At 43.7% G+C, this 16,176-nt stretch overlaps 1 protein-coding gene across 1 annotated transcript in view; it reads left to right on the top strand.

Annotated features, from left to right (window-relative positions):
• The window catches only part of EIF2B5 (eukaryotic translation initiation factor 2B subunit epsilon), a gene marked incomplete in the record, with an annotated part of 757,864 nt that overhangs the window by 681,549 nt on the left and 60,139 nt on the right, over positions 1–16,176 (top strand).

The following is a 16,176-nucleotide window of genomic DNA, read 5'->3' as shown; positions in this document are numbered from 1 at the left end:
AGGCTGTATATTAGGGCCACTCCTGTTCGTTATCTTTATTATCTTCACTCTTCATTCAGTCAGGGGTCTCTCATACAGTATGCAGATGATTCTTCTGTTACATATTCCGCAGACACTATATCAGATCTACAACAAATCACTCAATTGATATTTACTTCCATAGAGACCTAGTTATACAAAAACCATTTGTCTCTTAATCCCAACAAAACCAAACTTGTATTCTCACCCAAGAAAAATACTTCCATAAGCAAATCTCAGTTCACTATACTTTACCAGAGTAACACAAAAATTGAAGTACTTAGCCACACTAAACTGCCAGGAGCAATAATTGATGAGAGCCTAAAATTCAACTTGCACGTACAACACAACAACAAAACACATCAGAAACTAGGTATTCTTTAGAGGCATAAACATTTCCTTTCTCCTTCCACTAAACAAGTACTTCCTACCACTTATCTGCTTCCCTCTCTTATCTGTGGTGCCCCCATGCTTACTAACCTGCTATCCTCCCTAAAAACTAAACTTGAAACATGTTATAAGAAAATCACCAAGTCTGCAACAAATGCCAAACATTCTACCCACCACTGCACATCCCTGCACTTACTGAACTGGCTTGAACTTCCACGTTATCTCACCTATTAGCAGTTAACTACAGCACATAAAATAATTTTCAAACCCTCAGATTGTCCTCCTCCAAGTTCTTTATTTACCCACTGTCTTCCCAGTAGGTCTCTCATATCTGAAAAACCCTTTGCAAACCCACAAGCCCAACCTACCTGCAGGGAACCTACTTTACTCTTGTGTTGTAGCCAGAGTCTGGAATGCCCTTCCGTTAGCAATTTGTACCATTCAAAGTCATGCTTTTTTCAAAACTTCTTTGCATGAACACCTCTCCACTAACTGGATCTGTACTTGTACTAAACCTCCTTCCTTCATAACCTGACTGACATGTTTCTCTTGTATATACACTCATTTTTAAAATTTCTTTATCAGTAAAGTCTTCACAGATAACTTATGTATAATGTAAACAATTGCAAAGTATACCCTTTTCACATTTTTTTCAACTTTTTTGTAGTCTTAAGAATGCATTGCTCATGTTTGCCTGTGCATCTATTTTTTCACGTAAATTGTTACAGTTTCTGTATAATGTTATATCTTTTGTGTAAATAAAGACCCTTTGCTATGCCATGTACTGCAGCAGTGGTAACCATGGACAACTTCTCTGTGGGGTGGGGACAGGAGGCATTTTCATGGTGGATGGTCCAAGCTATTTGGAGTCAACAAGGCCAACGTCATGTCAGCATCCTAGAGATTAGGGCAGTCTTCCTTTTGTTGCAGTGATTACAGAGCTGCTTTCCTCCAGGGGTGATATCAGTCCATACCAACAACCTGACTATCATATGGTACATCATCAAGCAGGGAGGACCCAGATCCTGCATCTATATTACATAATCGAACTTTTAAAAGTTCGAATGTCATATGGTCGACACCATATGATCAAACTTTTAAATGTTTGAAAATGTATTAAAAAAAATAAACCAAAGAAAAAAACTACCTGAATGGTTTAAGCAGGGGGGCAAGCCCACCTGCACCTCCCACATGGGGGGCTGCACCCCCTACACCCCCCGCTCTTTAAGTATACCAACTCCGAGATCACACTACAGTGCAGAAAAGGGAAATCTTCCCATTCTGCACTGTATGGAGATCTCTGTTGAAACATTCAAACTTTTCAAAGTCCGATTATATGGTGTCGACCATATGACATTCGAACTTTTAAGAGTTTGACACCGTGATATAGACCCCCCCCCCAGATCCTACCCCCTATGCTGAAAAGCCAGGAGAGTGTGGCAGTGGGTGACTGCTGCACATCACTTTCTGATAGCAATGCATATTCCTGGAAGAATGAACTGTCTTGCCAACAAGACCAGCGGATCTGTTCTGGTGCTTCATGACTGGCTTGTCAATCCTGCAGTAGCTCAACAGATTTTTATCTCCTGGGGCCAACCTTGCTATGACCTTTTTGCCTCACCAACTAACACCAAGTGCAGCTGCTTATTTGCCCTGATGCCTTCAAAGAGAAAGTGCGTATTTATTGAGATATTTACAAATATGAAACCATGCCTAATTGTATAATTAGAGATATAAATAAAACTGAATGTCTCAAAAGTGCAGCATAGGTTCATAGGTTACTAGGCTAGCTGCCCTTTTGGGCCATTTTAAGCTTAGTCAGTTTCCCTTTTTTTGCTCAGAATAACCTGTTCTATTTGGTTATAGATTGGTGTTAACCATCCCACAGTCCATAATTATAAATTGCCCCTAATGAGAATAACTGGGATCGTACCATAAATAATTTGAGGTGACCCATGCATGGGCTAAAGCATTTAAGAGGTGCATCTGTCCATTAGTAGTACAGGGGCAAGTCCTGGGGTAAATGTTCTGTTTCCTCTTCATAGATCTAAGTTGCATTTGAATATGAACTAGGATGAGCTTTGTTTTATGTGTATGGTGAGTCTGTTCCAGAGAATCTGTGAGATGTACCTGTCCCTCCAAGCTGTTGTATTAATGTTGCAGAAGAGGTTTAGATCCCTAAACTAAGTATTTCTGATTCCATTTGACTTGCTGATGTGCACTAAATCCATCAGTAATGGGTCAGAGGATGCTTTGTATACCAGACACCGGTTACCTCTTAGCATTCTGTAGGATACCTAGTTTATTGACAGGGCTTCAAGTCAATCCATGTAGGACATGTTCTTTAGTCTTTGTATACTTTTAGTAAGTTATCTCTGTGGGTGTTCCAGTTCTTGCATGTGTCTGGACAGTTACATGCCAAAGAGAGCATTATATTCATTGATTGGCCTAATGGGGCTGAGTAAAAGAGGAGAATGACATCCCCAGATCTAGACACAATCCCTTTATTTATAAGCTGTGCAGTATAGAAGGACTTACAACAATGGACATATGTCGGTCAAAAGTTAGAGCACTTTCCAAGTAAGTTCCCAAATCCTGAACACATGGGTCAACCGTTACTGGACTGTTGTCAGTGTGGTAGTTCCCTGGGGTAGATGACTTCCCAAAGGATACAGTAATGCTTATTTGGCATTTAATTTTAGTTCATGATTTTGGAGCCAGTTATTTATTTGGGACATACCTTTCTGCAGTAAGGCTAAGTCATTTGGGGATTCAGTGACTGCTCCTAGCTGCCAGTCATTTGCAAACTTAGTAAGAGCACTTTGGTACTGGCTTTTTTTCAGAAAAGTAAATGCCAAACAAGAGAGGTCCCAGCACAGAACCTTGGGGGACTCCACTGGTAACTGGTCTCTCTGTGCAAGTAACTTCCACTATTTTGATTATCTCTGTCCTATCCGAGGGCTCCTTGGCAATCCAATGGGTTACACAGGGGTGCATTACCAGTTTATTTAGCTTTTCTACTATGCTTCAGTGGGGAATTGTCAAAAGCTTTGGCCAGATACAAGTATGCAATGTGTACCATTTTGTCTTCATCCATTGCTTTGGTGACCTTATTCAAAAAATCCACCAGGCTGAGTAAGCATGACCTGCCCTTGACAAATCTAGACTGAAACGGGTCTGGTGTTTAGAGGTTCCCTATGTCCTGATTGATTAATTCCATGACAAGACTTCCCATGGATTTGCATATGAGGCTCGTCAAACTTATGGGTTTGTATTTGCTTTGGTCTGTGGAAGATTCTCCATTATGCAGGGGAATAACTGTAGCTGTTCTCCATTCAATTGGTACAAAACCTGTATGGAGGCTGAAATTGAGCAGTGTTGGTAGGGTGTGGCTAAGTCGTGCTTTATGCTATGTAAGATGCATCCAACGATATTTACAGGACCCACTGATGCAGTACTTTTAGCTTTTGATAAAATTTTTAGGACTTGGTCTTGTGTGATAGCTGGAGGCAAGCCAGTTTCAGGTATATCTTAAGGGACAGACTAGGGAGAGAGAGGGATAAATTTAAGCTAAATTTATCGGACAGTAGGTTCTATGCATCTTAAACCTCAGTGTAGGTAACATCATTTACAGTCAGCTCAGCATATTGCTGTGTTGTGCTTTTCAGATAACTAAAAAATGCCTTGTGATTGGCTTTGGCTTGGGTAGTTATTTTAGCCTCAAACTTGGTTTTGGTGGATTTTATTGAGTTCCTGAGTTGTTTGTATATTTCCATAACAAGAGCTCTAACATTCTGGGAATTATTTTCTTACTTTTGGTCAAACTTCTTTTGTTCATTTCTAGGGTTTACCCTGCACTTGTTCCTATGGGGATGCAGCTGTTTACATGCTTGGTATAGTGTGGTGGTGTAGGTTTTTGCGTATCCAGTAGAGTTAACCGGATTTGATGGGGATTTGAAGCTTGTCGATGTATCACTTATGAGTAGGTAGTTTGTCTTAAGGAAATTTCTAAAGGTACCCTGGATGGAAGGGATCTCTGGTTTTGTTTTTATTTTGGAAGAGAATGCTTTATGGTCAGACCTAACAACTGATGAAGATATGCAAGGGATGGTACAAGATGCTCCCATATTAGTAAAGACAAGATCAAAGTCCATAGTCAATTCCTCCCTGGTAAGATCCGACCACAAACTAATCACCTTGGAAATGCACATTCCTCCCACCCCACCCCCCACAAAGGTAACCATCATGAAAAACTTCTCCAAAGCTAACTTTGGGCTCCTAAAAAAAGAGGTGGCTAACTTCACGGTACCCATGCAAATGGAGAATAGTTGCATGACTGCCAAATCATACAGCAATGCACTGTACGAACACGTACACAAATGCATGGATCTCGCCATAGCCAATAGAACCAAGATGCTCTCCTCCAAAAAAAGGAAGCCAATCTGGCAGCCCCCTGCCATAAACAAACTCTACAACAGAAGGAGGAAACTGATGCAAAATTAAGATGAAGTCCCAAAACTGGAAAAACTCCCTTATCAACTTCAACAAAAAGTTGAGATCCCTCATCAAATCCTTTAAAGCTAGCTATGAAAACAGAATTGCAGCAGATAGTAAAGGTAACCACAAGGCCTTCTACAGTTATGTAAAGAATCTTCATGGCAATACCTAGATTTGCTGTGAGCTACTGCACAATGGTACCTCTTATACCGAGCCAACAGATATTGCCTATATACTGCCCGACAGATTCAGTGCCAACTTTATCCCTCTCTCTCCCCCCAAAGGACCAATCACAATACCAGTAGATTGCCAGGCACCCAGTATTACTGCTGCACAAGTTAAAACAGCACTGTCAAAGGCCAAGACTACAGCTTCTATGGGACCTGACAATATCCCTGGCTGTGTTCTACATGAACTAATGAGTGAACTGGCACCTCACCTGTGTGCCGTGTTCAATCACAAACTCACCTCAGACTTTGTCCCTACCGAATGGCTCACTACTACAGTCATCCCTCTCCACAAAGGAGGAGGGATTACAGACCCTGGAAACTATCGCCCCATTAGCCTGACAAGTCTGATATGCAAAGCTATGGAACACATCATCATGGACCTTATAAACAAGGATATAGGGAATCTCCAAACTCTGGATCTCCCACAGTTTGGTTTTGTGAAGGGTAGATCATGCCTGCTCAACCTGGTTGACTTCCTTGAGTCAGTCACCAGAGCTGTGGATGAAGGCAAGGTGCTTCATACAGCCTACCTTGATCTGGCCATGGCCTTTGATACCATTCCCCACTCAGGAATCATAGAAAAACTCAGCAAGCTAGGCATCAACCCCTATATCACTAGGTGGGTTGCAAACTGGCTTACAGATAGAACCCACAGTGTGAAAGTAGCTGACTCCAAGTCAGAGTGACCACCAGTCACGAGTGGATTCCCACAGGGTTCGGTCCTGGGTCCTTTCCTGTTTGGCATCTACGTCTGTGAAGTCCAGGCCAACACGCATGCATTCTGGCTGACAAAGTTCGCAGACAGTTGTAAGTTGGGAGCTGCTGTTAACTCCCGAAGTGATGTTGACATCCTACAGAAAGGCCTCACTGAGACTAAATGACTGGTGTCAGAAACATGGCCTTAAGTTCAATGCCAAAAAAAGTGTCTTCGTCCCCTTTGGGAAAAACCCGGTTTCCACAAATTACCACATCAGTGGTAGTCCACTGAACACAGAAGGCGTTATAAGAGATTTGGGAACTGTTTCTTACTGAAATTGGTACACCTTGTTTGCTGCAGCATAGACTAGATCCAGGCCTGCTGAATCTAGCTTTGTTTGTATGCTTGCTGTTTGTTTGCTTGTTATTTCCCTGAAACGCTAATTCCACCTAAAATGCGGCTTTTCAGCGCTTCTGTGGATCCCTAGTGATATCTGCATTGCTTACTGTACTTATTTCCTTGTTTCACTTGAAAGAAAGTTACTGTTTGTCGTTTTTGCATTTAAGTTACCTGTAACACATTGCATTTAAGTTACCTGGCACTTGCTCACTAAAGCAATTATATAAGTCAGCACTAAAAATTAAAAGCACTACACCCTCACAAACTCCCCTTGAGTACCTTGTTCCCCATTGGCCCTTTTTTCAATTATAAAGGAATTCCCAATACTATTCTAGCATGTGCAAAGGTCAGTTGTCAATCTCCTCTCCGGTCCAGCTGGTGAATCTGGGAATCTTGAGGCAATGTTACAACTGCCTCATGTACACAGACAACCCTCTCCTCCTCCCAACAAATTCCAACACATGTGAGAGATGCAACCATATAGCCAAACTGGAGGCTAAGCTCTCTCAACTCAGTACTGGCGTAACCAGTCAGGAGGAGAAGGAAACCACACTCACTACAATTCCAGCCTCACATAGACCTACCACGACAGCAAACCAAACACATAAACACACAAAAACATACTCGGAGGCTCTAAATAAAAATCTGCCTAAGCAGCAGAGACCTCCAAAGCAGACACCCAAGCAACCGCTACCCCAAAACAAAACACGTGCAACACATAGCTCACAAAGCCAGTGTGCCGAACAGTCACAGCCCTTAAGGCTAAACAACACACCTGATACATATGTAATAGGTGACTCTATCGTCAGGCACACTGACGTCCCACTCACCAGGCTGAACAAGGAGAAGGTCACGGTGAGCTGCCTGTCGGGCGCTAGGATCCGCCACATAACACAAGCACTCAGGTCACTCCAAGGCAAGTACAAATATGACTCAGTCATTGTCCATGCTGGTGTGAATGACCTGAGACGTACCTCCCTGGACTACATGAAAAGAGACATAGAGAAGCTCTCTGAGCATGTAGCCCAGGCCGGTATGACCCTGACTTTGAGTAGCATCTTACCCTCACCAAGAATGATGCCACAGTATGAAGACAAGATGATCAATTTCAACAACTGGCTTAAGTATTGGTGTCATTCAAAGGGGATCCAATGCCTGTCAGCCTGGGATGACATGCTCGACAAGCCATGATGCTTCGCTAGAGATGGCTTGCACCTGTCACCCCTGGGCTTTCGGATATTGGCAAAGGCTCTTGCCACCCCCACAGTGCCTTTTTTAGGCAAGGCTCAAAAGACAAACCCACCTCCATAGGTATCACAAGGGATAAGAAACTAAGAGTAATGCTACTCAACGCCAGAAGTCTAAACCTCAAGATGCACGCACTCAAAACTCTCCTTAGCATGGAGAACATCGATATCTGTGCAGTAACAGAAACCTGGTTCAAGGCTCCCGAGAGCACCCCTGCACTACCAGGTTATACCTCATACCATGCTTTTCGGCCTCAAAACTTGGACCGAACCACAAAAGGAGGGGGAGTATCAGTATTCGTCAAAGATACCCACACCTCCAGGTTGGTGGCACAGCACGAAGCATCAGAGACTATCCATGTGCAATTAACAGTGGGTAAAACTGCCTTCCAGTTTATAGCCTGCTACAGACCACCCTCCCAAACCCAGGAACCCCACTCGGCCTTCCTGAGAACACTGGAAAATATGAAGGTCTCTCCAAACACCATTATATTGGGCGACTTCAACTACCCAAACATAGACTGGGAGCATTACTCTAGCTCCAACACCCTAGCCCAAATGTTCCTAGAATTTATAAACTCAAATGCTATGGAACAACTTGTTACCACTCCCACAAGAGGGGAAAACATACTGGACCTGATCATCACCAACATGGGGACTCTATGCTCCAGACCAGAAGTGTATCCCTCACTGGTAAGATCAGACCATAAACTAATCTCACTGGATATTCACATCCCGACCCCACCCCCTGCCCAGAAAACCACAGTGAAAAACTTCTCTAAAGCAAATTTCACACTCCTCAAAACCGAGGTGGAATCCTTCAAAGTCCCCGGGCCTGTGGAAAATATGACCCAGACCGCAGAATCCTTTATAAACGCATTCTATGAACACCTTCAGGAATGCATGGATCATGCAATCCCAGATAAAACCAAGACCCAATCCTCCAAAGGCAGACGTCCTGTCTGGTGGACCCCAGCCATAAACAAACTATACAATAGAAGGAGGAAGCTACTACATGATAGAGCAACATCCCAAAAAGGGAGGGCATCTCTGATCAGTATTAGCAAAAAACTACGGGCACTCATAAAATCGTCTAAGGCCAGCTTCGAGAGACAAAATTGCACAGGACACTAAGGATAATCACAAGGCTTTCTTTAGTTATGTTAGGAACCTGGGTGGGCATTCCCAGATATGCTCAGAATTAGTCCAAAATGACAAAAAATACATCGAACCCACAGACATTGCCAACATCCTAACTGACAGGTTCAGCGCAAACGTCCCCCCCCCACCAAAAGGGCAAATATCTATCCCAGCAGAGTGCTACCCCCCCTGACATCTCAGATGTTCAGGTAAGAGCCGCCCTCTCCAAAGCAAAAAACACAGCATCAATGGGACCAGATGGCGTCCCGGGCTGCATCCTACATGAACTCCAAGAAGAGCTAAACCCAAACATAAAACTACTGTTCAATCTCAGCCTTACTACAGGTTATGTACCGAAAGAGTGGCGTACAGCAACAGTGGTCCGTCTCCACAAAGGTGGTGCCTCAACGGATCCTGGAAACTATCACCCCATAAGCCTGACTAGCTTGGTCTGCAAAGCTAAATAAAGATATTGGGGACCTACAGACACTGGATCCTACCCAGTTCGGCTTTGTTAAGGGCAGATCCTGCCTCTTAAACCTGGTCGATTTCTTTGAAACAGTCACCAAGGTCATTGACGAGGGGAAGGTGGTTCACACAGCCTACCTGGACCTCGCAAAAGCCTTCGATACAATACCCCACTCGGGCGTTATAGATAAGCTCACCAGCTTAAATATAAATCCCTATGTCACTAGATGGGTTGCAAACTGGTTCAAGGACAGAACCCACATGGTTAGAATTGCTGGAACCATGTCAGACTCCAAACCAGTTACAAGTGGCATCCCCCAAGGCTCAGTCCTGGGACCTCTCTTGTTCGGTATATATTTCTCGGAGGTACAGGCCAACACGGAAGGACTGTGGCTGACCAAGTTCGCAGATAACTGCAAACTGGGCGCCATAATTGACTCTCCAGCCGACACAAGCATCCTCCAAAAGGGCCTCATAGAAACAGACAACTGGTGCCAGAGCCATGGCCTCAAGCTAAACGCCAAAAAATGTATAGTCATCCCATTTGGCAAAAACAAAGTGCCCACAAATTACCACATAGGTGGTAATCCATTAAGTACGGAAGAAGTAATTAGGGACCTGGGGACCCAAGTTGATAGCAATCTCTCATTTGACAACCACGTGACCAAAGTGGTTAGAAAAACATTTTATATAGCCCACCTAATCATGAAGGGATTCACATCTAGATCAGGGGAGGTCATCGTGCTTCTTTACTCATCCCTCATCAGGCTCATAATTGAGTACATTGCCCCTTTTGGGATGTACCTTACCGGACACCTGCAGCAACTGGAAAGACCCCAAAAGTACCTCACCAAGAGGATCAAAGGGCTCAAACAGATGCCATATGCTGCCCGGTTAAAGAAACTCCAGCTCTACTCAGTGGCATACCACCTGCTCAGAGGCGATCTGTGCCTGACGTATAAAGCCATGTCCAACCTGGAATTAATGGACATGCTGCACCTCAGAAAATCCAAATCCCATCGAGCTACGCTCGAGAGACTTGAACCTCAGCACTGAAATAAATAGGACATGTTGGAGGGACAGATTCATAACCCAGAGGCTCCCTTCACTCTGGAATAAAATCCCAGTCCAGGTTAGGCAGAGTCCCTCATTGACTCTCTTCAAGAGGAATCTTGATGAGTGGATGGGAGATCGTAGGTTTACCCCGGGTATCACTTCTGTGTCACTGTTAGACAGAGGCACAGTATACTAACCTCGAAAAAGGGCATAGCAAAATTAATTTAAAATGGGGGGCGAAAGCCAAACACACTCTGGCTAGGCTTATAAATGCCCTAGGGCAGATAGCCCAGTATGAACCTATGAATCTATGAACACAGGTTAACAGCAACCTCTCTTTTGACCACCACATTGCCACTGTGGTCAGAAAGTCCTTCTATGTGGCACATCTCATTACTAAGGGTTTTGCATCCAGGAAGAAAGAGGTCATTGTCTCCCTCTACACTTCCCTCATTAGGCCAATCATCGAGTACACTTCCCTATTTCGCATATACCTCACTAGACACCTGCAACAACTGGAGAGGCCGCAAAAGTACCTCACAAAGAGGATCCTAGGCCTTAAACACTTGTGCTATATGGACAGAATCAAAAAAACTCCAGCTATTCTTTGTCTCATATCACCTACTTAGAGGTGATCTCTGCTTGACTTACAAAGCCATGCCTGACCCAGCTCTGTTAGAAATGCTACATCTAAAGAAATCCCAATCCCTCCACACCACACACTCCACAGACCTCTACCTCATTACCACAGTCAACAGAACATGCTGGAGGGACAGATTTATAACCCAGAAACTGCCCATGATATGGAATAGACTTCCCATACATGTCAAACAGAGCACCTCACTGGCCTTCTTCAAGAGAAATCTCGATGAGTGGATGGAAAATAGAAAATTCACCCTGGGGATCACTCCAGTGGCTCTGCTCGACAGAGGCACTGGAAACTAAGGCCGGGTGGCACTATGCCAGGGTAATCCTGTGAGCTAGGCTTGTAAAGGCTCCAGGGCCATTAGTCTAGTACACACCTATGAACATATAAGATGTTATCCCCCCCCCCCCCCCCCCGAGTATATACTCTTGAGTGTTTTAGGGCATTTGTATTGATAAAGTCCAGGAATGTCTGATGGTGTAGGTTTCATAGTTTAGATCACCTAGGAAAATGGTATTGGGTTGAATACTGAGTGATTCTAGTTCCTGTAGATAGGTATTGTGTTCTTGTGTCATAAAGAGAGTTCTTGAGCTAGCTAATATATGGTGTGAGACCTTTGTAATGGTTATTTGAACATGAAACCGCTCTAGGGCATTATGCTGTTTGTTAGCCTTGATGTGAGTCTCTTCTGAATGTAGATTGACACACCTCCTCCTTTTTCTCCCCTCCTGCGCAATAGTTGGTGTAAACATGTGAAAGGCATTATAGCCCTGCACAGCTGGAGTGCTGTCTGCTATTTTAAAACCATGTGTTGGTCACTATGCAGATGACCGTGTCCTCCAGGGTGAAAAGGGCTTGTATTGAATGGAGTTACTTGTTTAGGCTTCTAGCATTGATCAGCAACGCCTTCATATTTTCCTTTGTTTGTTTCATTTTCTTGGTAGGTTTATCAGGTTGGCATTGCCTAAAAAGGATGTGTGGGGTAGACCATGTCTTTGCCTTTAATCAATTGTGTAAATATTAAAGATAGTTTTGTTCAGCAACATCTGAGGTTTCACCTGATGCCATGCAGTAGTTTGTAAGTCACTTGGTTTTTGAACTAAGTGCATATAGAATTACTGCTTGTTTTCATAATTTCTAACAGCCAACCAGCAATATCTCCAGTATAGCCTAATATAAATTGACATTGTCAATGGATTTTCCTGATCCCACCATGGCATTTCTCATCATATCCCTCAACAGCAGGTAGGGGTCTCAGTTATGAAAATATGAGCATAAATAATATGTGGAAAATAGTGATTCATTTCTCTTCTGCAGGACATAGGTTCATAGGCTGGTACAAGGCTATTGGCCTTGGGGCCTATACAAGCCTAGCCTTGACAATTCCCTGGATATTTCTTCCCACAATATTTACTTCCCTGGACCCCTGTCTAGCAGAGTGACTGGCGTGATTCCCAGGGTGAATTTCCTATCTCCCATCCAATCGTCAGGGTTCCTTTTGAAGAGGGCCAAGGAGGCGCTCTGCTTGACATGTATGGGCAGTCTATTCCAGAGTATGGGAAGTCTCTGGGTCAGGAACCTATCCCTCCAGCATGTTTTGTTCATTGGGATGACAAGGTTTAGATCCCTGGAGCTTGTGGTTCTGAGGGATTGGGATTTCTTTAAGTGGAGCATGTCCAACAACTCAGGGTTTGACATGGCCTTGAATGTTAAGCAGAGATCGCCTATCGTAGACAATATGCCACAGAGTACAGCTGGAGTTTTTTTAGACGGTCAGCAAAGGGCATCTGCTTTAGGCTTGTGATTCTTTTAGTGAGGTATTTCTGCGGCCTTTCCAACTGTTGCAGATGTCTTGTGAGCTAAGTACCAAATGGGGTGTTGTACTCTATGATGGGTCTAATGAGGGATTAGTACAGTGGGACAATGACCTCCTTTTTTATGGATGAAAAGCCCTTAGTGATGAGGTGTGCCACATAGAAGGATTTCCTGACTGTTGTGGCGATGTCGTTATCGAAGGTGAGACCACTTTCCACCTGTGTCCCTAAGCCTCTCATCACACTTTCGATGTCTAGTGTACTGCCACCTATGTGGTAATTCATGGGTACATGTTTTTTTCCCAAAGGGGATAACTATACATTTCTTGGCATTAAGCTTGAGCCCATGGCTCTGGCACCAAGCATCTGTTTCTATAAGGCCCTTTTGTAGAATATTCACACAATTTGGGGATTCAATAATAGCTCCCAGTTTGCAATCATCTGTGAACTTTGTTAGCCAGAGTCCCTTAGATTTGGCCTGTACTTCAGAGAAGTAGATGCCAAACAAGAGTGGTCCCAGGACTAAACCCTGCGGTACTCCACTTGTCACTTGCCTGGAGCTGGATTTGGAGTTGGCTCCTTTTACAGTCTGGGTTCTGTTCTGTCAGTAAGCCAGTTGGCAACCCATCGAGTGACGTATGGATTTATGCCCAGCTTAGTAAGTTTATCTATGATTCCAGAATGGGGGATGGTGTTGAAGGCCTTGGCGAGGTCCATATAGGCTGTGTGGACCGCCTTACCTTCGTCCACAGCTCCGGAGACTGATTCGAAGAAGTCAGTCAGATTCAGGAGACAAGATCGGCCCTTCATGAACCCAAACTGGGTGGGGTCCAGTGTTTGAAGGTTGTCAGTGTCTTTGTTTATAAGTTCCATGATAATGCGTTCCATGCCCTTGCAGATCAGACTCGTCAGACTGATGGGACGGTAGTTCCCGGGATCCAAGGTGCATCCCCCCTTGTGGAGTGGGATAACTGTAGCTGTGCGCCACTCATTGGGCACGAAGCCTGAGTTGAGGCTATGATTAAACATGACGCTTAGGTGAGGTGCCAGTTCATTTTGTAGTTCCTGTAGTACACAGCCCGGAATGTCATCTAGTCCCATGGATGCTGTATTCTTAGCTTTGGAGAGCTCGGTTTCTACCTGTGTGGCCATGATTACCGGAATTTGGCAATCTTTTGGTATTGAGATGAGCCCTTTAGGGGGTGAGAGGGGGGTGAAGTTGGCACCAAATCGATCTGCCAGGATATTGGCAATATCCTTGGGAATCAGTATATTTAATGCCATTCTGTTGCAGCTTAGAGCAGATCTGAGCATTGCCATTTAGTTTCTTGACATAACTGTAGAATGCCTTGTGGTTGTCTTTGGAATCTTTGGCAATTTTATTTTCGTAACTAGCTTTGGAGGATTTTATGAGAGGATCTCAGCTTCTTACTGAGACTGATATGGGAGTTTTTTGCATCCTGGGATTTTCCTCTTTTCTGCAACAGTTTCTTCCTTCTGTTGTATAGTTGGTTTATGGCAGGAGACCACCGGATTGGCTTCCTTTTTTTGGAGGAGAGCGTCTTGGTTCTGTTTGGGATGACACGATTCATGCACGAGTGGATCTTAGCATCATTTGGTTAAAAAGTCCTTGTCCTTTCTAATAATGCCTATTATTTGCTGGTAAGTTGTTTGGTAAAGAAGTCAGACACAAAAAAATCTGGACACCATAAGGTGCTATGGGTGTTAACTGGAAATATACAAAAAGGTGTTATGAATGAGTTAAAAATGTGGATACAAGTTTTCCTTTGTGGGTCATCATGTACGGTGTATGGCCTTTGTAGCTATTCAGAATCTTTCAACAGATTACATTTTAAGTCCTGTGATAAAAGGACAATCTAAGTTTAAAGCAGAATATGTTAATGGTGAAGGGCCTTCTGCCAGGGAAGGGGAATATATCCAAAGAAAAGTTAAATAAACAGAAAGAAGAGTCATTCACAGCTAGCCCGTCCCAGGAGTCTTCCCCCTTTCCTAAGAAACATTCAAAGCTGGAGAATGAGGATCTAACTGTAATTGTTTTTGTTCAGGTTCATAGAATTTGACAAGAAGAGAAATTTTCCCCAGGGTACAATGCAGTAAGTTTTACTTTGGTATCTTCATGTGGATTAGCCCTGGCACAGTTTCCAGAAAATATGATGTATTGTCTTAAGTAGAGCCAAGTATCTCCTCCAGGTTTGTCTCATTGGAGACTTAAAAATTGTCTTCTTGCAGGAGCCACATTACAATTAACTTTAGTTACAATAAAGTGATGAATGTCCTTCAGGTTGAGATAAAAATAGGTATGGTCCCATTCCCAATGATTATGTCATTATAGTAAATAACAGCACACTGATGTTATTCCCAGGGTGTCTTCTTTCTAATTGCTCATGGTATTGCAATCAGCAGAGTCAAAGTTGATTCAAAGCCTTGACATCAGAGGGCACTTAGAGGCTCCTTTTGGTATTGATGATGCTTTCAATAACACTTCTGTGGGTGTCAGTGCCTTTGGCTCCAGCATTCCCTCCAGTGTTAATCCACATTGCCAACAGCTACAGGGCAGCTTCATTTCAGTCTACATTTCAGCAGCAGCATTTGAGTCCTCAGTGCCATGCTGGACAGAGTGGACTGAATTGACCCCAGTAGCTCTCTCAGTGAGAAGGGAACCCTCACATATTGGTGTTTGATTCTTCGCCACTGATCAGGGCTCAATTGATGTTGGTGTTGTCAGAAAAGAAGAGGATGGTGGTGCCCAACACTGTCAGTGTTGTACATGCAACATCAGTTGTTTTCAAGTCCTGTCGCTGTACATACATTATTGTAATACTTATCCCTGCATGTGCTTGCAACCTCCACTCTTCCATATTAAGACAGGAGTTTGGATGGTCCTTTATGGCAGGTCTGGGTATCTGCATTACTTGTGCAAGAGAGGCAGATAGGTTTCCGTATGAAATTGCCATTTTCAGATGCTGATAATAGTGATTTTGCAGGGACAGGCTCCCTGGTATCCCCGCCCAATGACTTGAAGTTTAGTGAAATTGTAGAATTGATGACAAAGGTGGGGATATAGCCCTAGGAATTCCTCTCCTCACTGATAGGATCCTTCAGGAAGCCTTTTGATTGTCTCCCCTTTTCTGCTGTGTGGTGCCTTTTCTGATAAGTGCTTGCCCTTCTTATCCAGCGGGCTTTGAAGGAACCACCTATAGTAGCCTAAGAAACTGGGCAAGATTATCCAGCTAGAAACGGGATGCACAAGTGAAGCGTGGAGTTATTGACTCCATAGTGGAAGCTGCTGTTAAAAAGAGCTGTAACCTCAGAATATGGCCTTTCATCGTATTCTAGTGAAGAATCTCGGGCTCTGGACAGTTCATAGAAATGTGTTGTCATGCTGCCTACTTTTTTATATCAAGTCACTAAGCTGCTCTTCACATGTGCATTGCATTTATTGGGACCTTGTGGGTGGAATTTAGTAAGCAGCCAGGACATTTGACAAGAGGAAACCAAAGACAGAAACAGTAGTCTGCTTTTTTGTTTGGTCACAAAGTTGTTCATCAGATAG

Source organism: Protopterus annectens, chromosome 4.part1, assembly GCF_019279795.1.
Source record: "Protopterus annectens isolate FY-2018-M chromosome 4.part1, PAN1.0, whole genome shotgun sequence".
NCBI lineage: Eukaryota > Metazoa > Chordata > Ceratodontiformes > Protopteridae > Protopterus > Protopterus annectens.
Note: the sequence above shows the minus strand (reverse complement) of the source record. Positions and strands in the feature narration are given on the sequence as shown.